Source organism: Ostrinia nubilalis, chromosome 2, assembly GCF_963855985.1.
Source record: "Ostrinia nubilalis chromosome 2, ilOstNubi1.1, whole genome shotgun sequence".
NCBI classification, from domain to species: domain Eukaryota; kingdom Metazoa; phylum Arthropoda; class Insecta; order Lepidoptera; family Crambidae; genus Ostrinia; species Ostrinia nubilalis.
Genome location: NC_087089.1, coordinates 18847501 through 18860860, shown reverse-complemented (window position 1 = coordinate 18860860; position 13360 = coordinate 18847501). Strand labels below are relative to the sequence as shown.

At 48.8% G+C, this 13360-nt stretch overlaps 1 pseudogene; it reads left to right on the top strand.

Moving 5' to 3' along the window:
• Window positions 1-2219: 2219 nt before the first annotated feature.
• Window positions 2220-8175, top strand: LOC135085760 (uncharacterized; annotated as a pseudogene).
• Window positions 8176-13360: the final 5185 nt, after the last annotated feature.

Here is a 13360-nt window from a genome sequence, read left to right as displayed (position 1 = left end):
TCGCCAGAACTGGAGGTGAAGGAGCCAGAACCCGAGGGACCCGCACCCGCTGCTCAACACTCCACTCCGACATCATCGCCACGAGTCGACCACTACAGCATCGTTGTGTCCACAACACCAGTCGAGACACCGCAATGCGAGGACGAGGACGACTTCGAGGAAAGGATCTCGGAGATAGACCAGGAGCTATCAGACCTGGGAGTCTGGGAGCACACAGAGGGACTCTCGGAGGATGACGCCTCCGAAACTGGAAGTGACGGCGGACGACCGAGTTTTCTCCCCCCCATCGGACAACGAACGGCAGTAAGTAAAGATCTCGCAACCGAGAGAGCCCGCGAAGTCATGATGGAGGGTAAAACAGCACTAGAGAAGCCCCGAAACTTGGACAAAAAGGTGAAGGCGATCGCTGTAAACGCCCTCAGCGACCTATATGAACTCGTGTTGGCCCTGGCGGACTCCAGACAAAGGCATCGCCTTAACCTGGAAATTGAAAAGACCAGGTCCGCAAGGGAATTAGCAAGGGTAGAGAGGGAGCACGCAAAGACACTGAGCTCTCTCCAAAAAGAGTTTGCCGAAGCTATGCAAAAGGGAAGTGCAGACCACCAACGCACCCATACATCTGTGGACAAGGTCCAGGGCTGGCTTGACTTTGAGATGGACGGATTTGGACGGATTGTTCAAGACAGTCCAAGCCATCCACGCGGAGGTCAGGTCGGCCCGCGCGCAAGCCTCAGTTCCCCCCCCAAAACCATCGGCAAACTCCACGGAACCCAAGCAGTACCCGGCACAGGACTACAGCGCGGTTCTAAAAGAAATATCGGACAAAGTAACCTCATTGGCGACGGAACTCCATTACATCAAGGAGGACTCAAAAGCAGCCAAGACAATCCGATATAGCCCACCATCAAGCCCCGAGCAGTGCCCCCAACCAACATCAGATGCTACCGCCCTTGAGGGAATAAGAGGAGACCTCCGACGAATTGAGGACTCCATCAGCCTCCTCAAGGCTAGCATCGAGGCCAAATCGACCCCAAAGCGGGAAGACATCAAAACGGACCTGAAGGAGGCACTGGCACCACTAACGGGCAAAGCCAAGGAAATCGCTGAGGGCGTAGAGGAGCTAAAGGACATAACCTATGCCGGGAACGGTCCACAACCTGCGGGGGCTCTTGGATTGGGTGCTGAAATGGCCCTCACCGACACGACTGCTCAATTGGAGGACCTCATCAATCCACTAAGGGCGGACGTGGCTGAGGCGGCGAGCCAGAGCAGGACCTTGAAGGAGACCCTCGTGTGGTTCAACTCGGCCCACAAAGACAAGCAGACGCGGCCCGTGAACGAAGTCGCACAATCAAAATCATACGCAGCGGTACTTAAAACACAACCACCCAAGAAGCCGAACCACGCAATAATAGTTTCCAGTACTGATCCCACAAACACCGGGGACAAAGTACTGGCAGCTATTAGAGACACACTAGATTTCAAAACAACTGGAATCACGGTGGAACGCGTGCGCAAGGCCAAAAACAGCAAGGTGGTGCTTACCTGCGACACAGGAGACAATATTAAAAAAATTAGCACCCAAATTTCTAAAAATAAAAACCTCATAGTCAAAGAGGCAAAAGCGTCTAATCCTCTCATAAAAATTAAAAATATCTTGGCATACCATACGGATGAGGAACTGGTAGAAAACCTTAAGGCCCAAAACAAAAAAGTCTTTGCAGACTTGGCCAAGGAAGACCGATTCGTAAAGGTACGCTACAGAAAAAGAGCGAGAAACGTACACCAGTGTCATCCGGTGCTGGAAGTGTCCCCCAAGTTGCACAGCAGAATACTCGAGGCGGGAGTTTTACACATCGGTCTCGAGCGAGGGTCAGTAGAAGACCAGTCGCCCCTCATACAATGCTCCAAGTGCCTAGGCTTCGGTCACACCAAGGCACTTTGCAAGGAAAAGGAGCAGCTATGCAACTTCTGTGGAGAAAACCACGCATGGCAAGATTGCCCGAACAGAGCGGCAGGTAATCCACCGAAGTGCAGAAACTGCACCAATTCTAAGAGGGACAACCCAGAAACACCACCCCACATGGCATATAGTGATATATGCCCTGAGCGACAAACGTGGGACCGGATAGCACGTTCCAAAACGGCATACTGCTAAGGGCGCCACAAACTCCCAAGGGCAGTCTCCTAGAAGAGAAGACGGACACACGAGGCTTACAATGATCCAAGCCAACCTCCAACGCTCCAAACAAGCCACCGCCGAACTCCTCAAAGCAGCCGAGGACATGAAAGCAGCCATAGCTCTAGTCCAGGAACCATACGTTGGCTCTACAGGGACTATGAAGCTCCCAAAGGGCACACAGGTCATCCAGTGCACCATCAACCGGCAGAAACCTGTCAAAGCGGCGATACTTATTTTCAGTGACAAGCTGAGGGTAATTCATGACCCACAGCTTGTGACAGAAACTGAGGCAGCAGTGCTTTTACAGGCAGGCAAAACGAGCATAGGAGTCGTGTCAGTCTACTACGAAGGAGACAAAGACATAGAGCCCTACTTAAGACGCACAAAGGCGGTATGCCAGAAATTAAATTCTCAACACATCTTGATAGGAGGAGACGTAAACGCCTGGAGCCACTGGTGGGGAAGCAGATCCAACGACGACAGAGGAGAGGCATACTGTTCCTTTCTGAACGAAATGGATCTCCATGTACTCAACGTCGGCGACACCCCAACTTTCGAAGAGTACAGGAGGGGCAAGCTGTGCACTAGTATCGTAGACGTGACGGCTTGCTCCACCGGTATACTAGGGAAAATAAAAGAGTGGAAGGTGGATAGAACCCTGACAACATCGGACCACAATGCCATCACATTCAGTCTGGTACTGGGAGAAACACTACAACCTTGTGTTCGTAGCTCCACCAGACAATACAACACCAAGAAGGCAAAATGGACCGAGTTCAGAAGCCAACTACTCAAATCCTTAGAGTCGCACAACATCAGCGAAGAAAGAATAAGGGAGGTCGCGGACGGGGAGGGGAATAACAGGCTACACAACATCCATTGAGGAAGCGTGTACACACGCCATCCCCAAGATAGGCCACAGAAGGGGCAAGCCAACACCTCCATGGTGGAACGACACCCTCGACGAAATGCGAGGAGACGTTCTACGTAAAAAACGTCGTATACGGAACGCCGCTCCAGCCAGAAAAGAGTCCGTACTGCAAGAATACCTTAAGGCCAAAGAGGAATACCTCCACAAAAGCTTGGAAGCCCAGACTGAGAGTTGGAAGGAGTTCTGCACAACACAAGACAGAGAGAGTATGTGGGACGGTGTATACCGAGTAATCAGGAAAACAGCTAAAAGGGAGGACGACATGCTGCTAAGAGGAGCCGACGGAGCCACACTGAGCCCCGACGAATCGGCAAATCTCCTAGCGAGCACCTTCTATCCTGAAGATACCACCATAACGGACACACCGTACCACACCCAACTCAGAATCGAAGTGGAGAGCAGAGCCCCAGAAGACATGCCTGGACTGAAGCCGGACGATCCACCCTTCACCGAGGCAGAAGTGGACGCAGTGCTTAAAGCACAAAATCCCAAAAAAGCCCCAGGCCCGGACGGCTTCACTTCAGACATATGTGCCAACGCAATAAATGCCAGCAGGGGGGTATTTATGGCAATTGCAAACAAGTGCTTGGAATTGTCACATTTTCCCCTCAGCTGGAAAGCCGCACATGTGGTCATCCTGAGGAAACCTGGAAAAGGAGACTACACCCACCCTAAGTCATACCGTCCCATAGGCCTGCTTTCAGTGCTGGGCAAAACGGTTGAAAAACTAATGGTGGGGCGACTGCAATGGCACATTCTCCCAACACTCAGTCAAAAGCAGTACGGTTTCATGCCGCAGCGTGGGACCGAGGACGCCCTCTACGACCTCATAAACCATGTGAGGAAAGAACTGGACCGTAAAAAGTCTGTAATAATGATCTCACTGGATATAGAGGGCGCTTTCGACAACGCGTGGTGGCCGGCTCTAAAAACACAACTTGCGAACAGGGGCTGCCCCAGAAACCTGTACAAGATGGTGTGTTCATACCTTTCGGACAGATCAATAACTGTGCATTACGCGGGAGCGAAGAGCACAAGGGGTACTACAAAGGGCTGTGTCCAAGGTTCAATCGGAGGACCAACCTTTTGGAACATAATACTGGACCCTTTACTTCAACTACTGTCCGGGGAAAGAGTACACTGTCAGGCGTTTGCGGACGACGGGGTCTTGGTCTTCTCCTCGGAAAGTCTGGACGAGATGGAGGATAACATCAACACGGTGCTGGAGAAAATTGTAAACTGGGGTGTACAGAACAAGCTAAACTTCGCAGCGCACAAGACTCAAGCCATGCTGCTAACGAAGAGACTCAAATACACCCCTCCCCAAATACAAATGTCAGGGACGACACTAGCACTGGTGGATGAGATCAAACTTCTCGGACTGATAATAGACAAGAGGCTGAATTTCAATGCGCATGTGACTGCAGTATGTAAGAAGTCAACAGACATCTATAAGCAACTAGCATGCGCGGCGAAAGTGACATGGGGCCTAAACGGAGAGATCATCAGGACCATATACGTCGCCGTGATAGAGCCAATCATGACGTACGGGGCATGCGCCTGGTCAAAAGCAACACACTTCCAGATGAATGCGAAAATCATCAGCGCTCTACAAAGAGGATTTGCACAAAAGATCTGCAAAGCATACAGAACAACATCCTTGACCTCAGCGCTCATTCTGTCAGGAACACTCCCGCTAGACCTACGCATACAGGAAAACGCCACACTGTACGAAGCCAAAAAGGGAATCTCAGATGCCTATCTACCGCCTGGTAGGAAACTCGAGGAAAAAGTGAAATTTGAAAATCTTCCACACCCATCAGAGGCAACAACAGCGGAATTCACACTCCTCGAGAACATGGACGCCGACACCCAAGCCACCCACCAAATCACCGGACCTCAAATCTACACGGACGGTAGCAAAATGGATGGCAAAGTGGGGGCGGCCCTTACATGGTGGGAAAATGGCAGAGAGACCCTAAACGACACATTCAAGCTAGACGGCGCGTGTACTGTCTTCCAATCTGAAATGTACGCACTCTACAGAGCTATAGCGAGGGCAAAAGAAAGCAAGGAGCCAAATGTGAACATTCTCAGCGATTCTAGATCATCGCTTGAGTTGTTGACAAATTACAAATTGCTCCACCCCCTGGCAAAGGCCATAAGAGAAGACTTGGCGACAATCAGAGAGGAGGGCAGAAACGTGCGTTTGTTCTGGCTGAGGGCACACGTGGGCACAGCGGGAAATGAAAGGGCAGACGAACTAGCAAAAACAGCAGCAAGCAAGGACGACTCCTCACTCGACTACGCGGAAATACCTCTATCCTACATCAAGAGGAAAATCAGGGAAGAAACCATACAGAAGTGGCAAGATCGCTATAACAATTCTGAAACGGGAACGATCACCAAAGTCTTCTTCCCTGACGTCGACAGAGCATACCGGATAGTAAGAGGAGATAGACCAACACATCTCCAAACACAAATCCTAACGGGACATGGAGGCTTTGGAGAATATCTCCATAGATTCGGTCTCAGGGACAAACCGGGCTGCGAATGTGACGAGACTGAAAGCGAGTCAGTGTGGCATGTACTTTTCGACTGCCCAAGGTTTCAGACAGATAGGTACAACTTGACCATGAACATTCACCTGGAATTAAACAAAACAAACCTACACAAAATATTGGAGTCAAAGACTGACAGGGTGCGGCTGCTCAATTTCATCCAGAGAGTAGCAAGAATAGCGTCAACTCGAAACAGCGGGATATCGCCTTCTCAACCCACTACAAACACTCCACACACACAAACAACAACACACACAAACCCAAAACCAAAGCTGGACATGACTGACATGGGAGAGCCGGGTTGCCCGGGCATAAGGTTAAGAGGAGTAGCTCTCTATATGGACAACAACACAGAGAGACTGGGAATAGCCTTCTGCAACGCCATGGGCAAAAACACCGTAAACATCTCGCCAGGACTAGGCGCCCTCCTGAACGGCAGCACCTTCAAAACAACGATGCGCAAAAAAGTTTATAACTCTCTACAAACAGCGACAGTCGAAGGTGTCGAGTGTCGAATAGTACGAAAGAACAATAAGACTGTCGTACTATTCGCCACCGATTTCGATGTCACAGAGTTTCAACTGGCGTGTAAAGTGCTGAATTCACTAGGGACCCGATCCACACAGACGACACCTGCCCGGAAAATAAGCGTGGACGCTATGATCGTGGGATACAGGGGAGGAGAAACCAGAGATTACATGGGTGTAATTCAGTCTTCGAAACACCACGAGATGGTGATATACGAGGACAGAGGACAAAACCTAAGTTATCTCCTCTCCGGATCCCGCGAGGACGTCACCCCGCAAATAATCACCGACTGCTGGGATCATCCAGTCACCAACCCGACCATTAGTGGTTCGGAGAGACTACAAACACGGTGCCAGGAAGAAGCGTCTCGGGCAGCAGCAGAGCAAAGAACCCCACAAAATCCACACACCACACCTGCATCAATGTGGTCCACCTTGACCGAAGCCGCACAGGCCATACCCGGACAACTAAAATCAAAACTACGACGAATGATGTCGCTTGAAAAAGCTGTCGAAGACTGCGTAACACCACCACGTCAAAAATCAGAACCACCACCACAACCCCGCAGTAGAGCAGATATGGGACAAGTAGCCCTCCCGAGACTGTTGCCAGTGAACGAGACACAAGACCACATTATAAATGCCTTCTTGGAGTTCGTGGCAGTGACGAAGGCAACCGGGAAGGTGAGCACAGACACTTGCAAAGGTGTCATGCAAGCCTACCAATGGGGGTCGGCGCGGCTGCTGGGAGCACTAATGGAGGAGGCTGAGGCAGCCATATACAACAGCGATACCGCCACGGTCCTTCACGGAAAAATGGCAGGTACATATATGGCGGCCTACAGCAATACGTGTGGTTTTGTGTCTCTGAACGAGGAGAAGACAGAAATCGAGGGCAACACACATTTCAACACACCTCCCGATGACCCAATAGTGGTGGTAGCCAAGTGCACCAAGGTGATGCTGGACGACAGGATTCTTGAAATGGCGGAAACCATAGCAGGAGACCTGTACAAAGGCGGGAAACCGGAGCACTGGACAAAACCAACCATAACTTGGGTAAACGGAGTCCCCGGCTGCGGGAAAACCACCTGGGTGATGTCCCAAATCGACACTTCACGCGACATCATCGTGACAACCACATGTGAAGCAGCGAAAGACCTAAGAGAGAAACTAGAACCGAAAATAGGCGCAAGGGCCAAAAAGAGAGTCAGAACTATGGCATCCCTACTAGTCAACGGTATGAGTGAAGGCGAGACGTGCACCAGAATCATGGTGGACGAGGCCCTCATGAACCACTTCGGATCCATAGTCATGGCAGTTCAGATAGCCCAAGCCAGCGAAGCCCTATTGATAGGAGATAACAATCAACTCCCTTACATAGACCGCAATAACCTCTTCCCGCTGCTTTACAACAGACCAAACCTCATCACAAATGTCACAAAAGAACTTCTTTGTACGTACAGGAACCCACAGGACGTAGCGTATGCCCTTAGAGAAATCTACAGTGGCATATACTCAGCCAAAACCCTGACGAGGTCTCTTCAGCTGAAGGGGTTCACAGGTGCAAAAATCCCGAACCAAGAGGACACCCTCTATCTTGTCCACACCCAGGCCGAAAAGGCTCTCCTAATCGGCCAGGGATACGGAACCAAAACGGGATCTCGCACCCTAACAATCCACGAAGCTCAGGGACTCACCTTCAGGGAAGTGGTTATTGTGCGTACAACTTCCAAAAAATCCCATCTCCTCCAAAGCGTCCCACATGCGGTTGTCGCCATCTCCCGACACACAGATTCGTGTACTTATTACACGGATAACGTCAAGAACGATGCCACTGCACGACTAATAAGCAGTACGGAGAGGGCGACAACGGCAAAAATCCTCGACTATAACCTAAAAATGACCATCAGAAGAGGCGATTGTAAAACACGGGACACAATCCTGGAGATGTGCAAGAGCCTCAAGTCATAACCCAAACCATTATAGACTTGCTGACTGACGACCGAAAACTAAGGCAAGGGGACGACGCGATATACAGTGTGACGTGACCTGAGCTGAGTACGTCAGTCAATAAAAACATTACTTTCATATGGAAGTCAGAATTGAGTTTAATTGAGTTTAATTAAGTAAATTTATTTCAAAAATTGTCAATTTATCATAATACTAATAATAATAATTGTAATAGAAATAAGAATAATAATTAATAATATATACTAATATTAATAATAATTAAATTGATTTCACTTTGCTTGAGCAAAGAATGTAACAATTTTCAAATTTTAACTAACATAGATACAAAATTGTATAAATATTCTAATTTATAATAACAATAATAATAATATTACGCAAAAAAAAAAAAAAAAAAAAAAAAAAAAAAAAAAAAAAAAAAAAAAAAAAAAATTATATATAATAATAATAATAATTAAAAAGATCATATTAAAAAGATAATATAATAGATTAAAAAGATATAATAATACTAAAAATACATAACACAAAAAAAAAAAAAAAAAAAAAAAAAAAAAAAAAAAAAAAAAAAAAAAAATTAAATTTATATAATAATTAGAATAAGTGATGATTCCCCACACCCCCCTTCCCTTAATGTACCCCCTTCCCGTAGTTTTAAGCCTATTTTCATTGTATACAATCTTTATTTTAAACGCGGAGCAAACTAATGTAACAACCTAAACTAATAATTAAATATAAACTTAAAAAAGTACGGACCACGCGTCTGTAGATGTAATTTCATTTAAAAAAAAAAAAAAAAAAAAAAAACCTAACCTAACCTAACCTAACCTAACCTAACCTAACCTAACCTAACCTAACCTAACCTAACCTAACCTAACCTAACCTAACCTAACCTAACCTAACCTAACCTAACCTAACCTAACCTAACCTAACCTAACCTAACCTAACCTAACCTAACCTAACCTAACCTAACCTAACCTAACCTAACCTAACCTAACCTAACCTAACCTAACCTAACCTAACCTAACCTAACCTAACCTAACCTAACCTAACCTAACCTAACCTAACCTAACCTAACCTAACCTAACCTAACCTAACCTAACCTAACCTAACCTAACCTAACCTAACCTAACCTAACCTAACCTAACCTAACCTAACCTAACCTAACCTAACCTAACCTAACCTAACCTAACCTAACCTAACCTAACCTAACCTAACCTAACCTAACCTAACCGTGTTGCAATTGCGTAGCGGCCAAAGTTGACACTTCGACGGAGCATAACGCCTTTAGCTCTGAGTGCCCTGTGCGTAGGAGGTGGGAGGCACTGGCTAGAGCTAAAGTAGCGTATTGCTAAGGGCAACGATGGCGTTCCCGGGGCAGGCAGCCCCGCCAGAGGATATACAGCAGCCCAAGCAAACCTCCAGAGGAAGGAACTGGCAACCCTCGAACTCATGATTGAGGCCAGTGAGCGAAAACTCGCATTTGCGCTGCTCCAGGAGCCGTATGTGGGCGGGGTGAGAAGGATGAAGGGCTACCGTGGGGCGAGAATCTTTCAGAACGCGGCAGTAGGAGATGGGACTGTGAAGGCGGCAATTGCTGTCTTTAATGACGATCTTGACGTCATCCAGTGCCCGAAACTCACAAACAACAATATTGTTGTAGTGAGGATCCGAACCGCGGCCTGGGAAATCGCGGCGGTGTCCTTCTACTTCGAACCGGATCAGCCCATAGAGCCATACTTGGAGCAGCTTCGTACCATCAGAGAGGAGCTGGGCTCTACACCATTGCTGTTAGGTGGCGATAGCAACGCCAAGAGTACCTGGTGGGGCAGCACCGTAGAAGACCACAGGGGAAAAGAACTGTCCGGGACCCTGGAAGAGTCTGGGCTTCAGGTACTGAACAATGGTGATACGCCGACTTTTGACACCGTTAGAGGTGGAAGGGCGTATACCAGTCACGTCGACATTACAGCCTGTACCGCAGACCTACTAGATGTAGTCGATAACTGGAGGGTAGACCAGACTGTGACGAGCTCGGACCACAACACCATCCTATTCCACATCGCTCTACGCAAGAGCAAAGGCCTGAAAGTAGAGAGGACAACCAGGCTCTACAACACAAAAAAGGCTGATTGGGACATTTTTAGGCGTGTGCTTCTGGAACAAAAATTGGCAAACAACATCACTGTAGAGACGGTCAATAACACACTCACCAAACCAGATTTGGAATCTTTGGTCCAGAAGTACACAAGTTGCATTACGGTTGCGTGCAAGGAGAGCATGCCGGCCAAGAAGACCAAGGAGGTCTTAGGAGTCCCATGGTGGAATGACGAGCTCGCGAGGCTGAAAAAGGTTACCACTACCTTCAGGCGCAGAATAAAGAACGCGGCACCGCACCGCAGAGATATAGTGGTAGCCCAGTACCTAGAGAAGAAAGAAGCCTACGAGTGCCAAGCCAAGAAAGCCCAAATAGACAGTTGGAAAGCGTTCTGCGAGAAGCAAGATCGGGAAGGACTCTGGGAGGGTATTTATAGAGTCATCAGAAGGACCACCAGGAGACAAGAGGACTTGACCCTAACCAAGGACGGTGCATTCTTGAACCCAGTAGAATCGGTGTGCCTACTAGCAGAAGTATTCTACCCGAAAGACCTGGAGGAAACGGACAACGAGGATCATCGCCGGACCAGAATGGCGGCAGAGCGAGTAAACGAACCGAGACATGATGAACAACATGACCCGCCGTTTACTTCGCTGGAGCTAAGGACCGCGATGGGCAGCTTCAATCCGAAGAAGGCCCCAGGAGCGGATGGCTTCACAGCTGACATCTGCAGTCGAGCGATCGCCCAGGATCTGGACGCATTCCTTGCCCTGGCCAACAAGTGCCTCACATTGGGGTACTTCCCGGACACATGGAAGGAGGCCACGGTGGTGGTATTAAGAAAACCGGGCAAGGAAGATTACACGAACCCCAAAGCATACAGACCGATAGGTCTACTGCCAGTTTTGGGGAAGATCCTGGAGAAGATGGTAGTAGCAAGGATGAAGTGGCACCTAGTACCGAGGATTAGTACTCGCCAGTACGGATTCATGCCCCAGAGGAGCACCGAGGACGCCCTCTATACTCTAGTGAACCATATCCAGGGTAAGATTAAGCTGAAGAAGCTGGTAACCCTAGTCTCACTGGATATAGAGGGGGCCTTCGACAGCGCGTGGTGGCCAGCAATCCGAGTCCGTCTGGCTGAGGAAAAGTGTCCGGTCAATATCAGGAGGCTACTGGACAGCTATCTCGACTGCAGAAAGGTCAGAGTTAGGTACGCCGGGGAAGAATGCACGAGGAGCACGAACAAGGGATGTGTGCAAGGGTCAATCGGTGGTCCCATCCTATGGAACATCCTCCTTGACCCTCTACTGAAGGAGCTCGACAAACAGGGACATTATGTGCAGGCTTTTGCGGATGATGTGGTCATGGTATTTGACGGGGATACAGGACTCGAAGTCTCGAGAAAGGCAAACGCCGCTCTATCCCATGTTCAGCGATGGGGCGTTCGTAACAAGTTGAAGTTTGCGCCGCACAAAACTTGCGCAATGGTCCTTACCAAGAAACTGAAGTACGACGACCCGTTGCTGACCATGGGAGGAGTGGACATAGTGATCTCGAAAGAGGTCAAGGTGTTAGGAGTAATTATCGACGATAGGCTCACTTTTAACACTCACGTCGCGACACAATGCAGGAAGGCTCTCGATATATATAAGCAGCTGTCCAAAGCCGCAAAAGTAAATTGGGGCTTACACCCCGAGATTATTAGGACTATCTATGTCGCGACGGTAGAGCCGATAGTCATGTACGCTGCAGCAGCGTGGGCTCCTGCGTCCGAAAAGTTAGGAGTGCGAAAGTTGCTCTCCACTGTGCAGAGGGGTTTTGCCCAAAAGCTATGCAAATCATATCGCACAGTCTCTCTACACTCGGCGCTGGTGTTGGCGGGGATACTTCCTCTCGACCTTAGAATACAGGAGGCAGCCGCCCTGTACAAGGCAAGGAGAGGGTCGCCCCCGCCGGCTCTAGGAGACAGAGAGACCGAGAGTGTGGTAGGATTTGCAGAAGCTCTACATCCGGCAGAACATATAGACCTGGAGTTCATGTGCTTGGCAGACAATCAACACGTAGAGCAGCATAACGTGCAGGCGGTGCGCATTTTTACAGATGGGAGCAAGATTGAGGGGAAAGTTGGGGCAGCATTATCCATATGGAATAATGAGGCCGAGACCGGTAGCCTCAAGCTTGCCCTGTCTGCGTACTGCTCAGTTTACCAGGCGGAACTCTTGGCTATATGGAAAGCCTCGGGCATAATCCTGAAGAGGGGGGAGGAGAGTTATGGTGTATACAGCGATTCGAGGGCAGCGCTGGAGACGATCGCAAACCATGGCTCACTTCACCCCCTCGCAGTGGAGACGAGGAAGAACCTGCGGACGGCCTTGGCCCAGGGCAAAGCTGTGTCTTTGTTCTGGGTGAAAGCCCATGTAGGTCTTCCAGGCAACGAGCGCGCGGACGACCTGGCTAAAGAAGCGGCACTCAACCTAAAGAGGAAACCTGACTACGACCGGTGCCCAATATCATACGTTAGAAAAACTATCCGTGATGAGTCCCTAGATACATGGAACCAACGATATCTGGACGGGGATACCGCGTCGGTAACCAAGGTTTTCCTACCAGATGCCATTCAGGCGTATAGGTTGGTTCGTAAGATAGGACCGACAGGTATGCTCACCCAAATCTTGACAGGGCATGGTGGGTTTTCCCAGTACTTGAACCGCTTCAAGTGCAGGGACAATCCATCATGCGCCTGCGACCCAGCGTATGAGGAGACTGTTCTCCACCTCCTCACCGAATGTCCCATCCACAGTCGCGAGCGCTTCGAGCTTGAAAGTAGATACGACCTGGCTGTAAACAAAGAAAATTTACATATTTTATTAGGAAATAAAAATAGCAGAAATAGGTTCATTAATTACTGTCTCGAAATCTGTAAGCTGGTCAACAAGCGCAATAGTACATGAAACATCAAACACACTGCTATATATAATAGGAGTATTATATACGTTCGTGTGAACAGTACTGAATAGACAGATAAATAGATAGTAATTAGTATTAAGAATATTATATAGAAGCAAATAGATGTAAAGATTAAATGTAAAA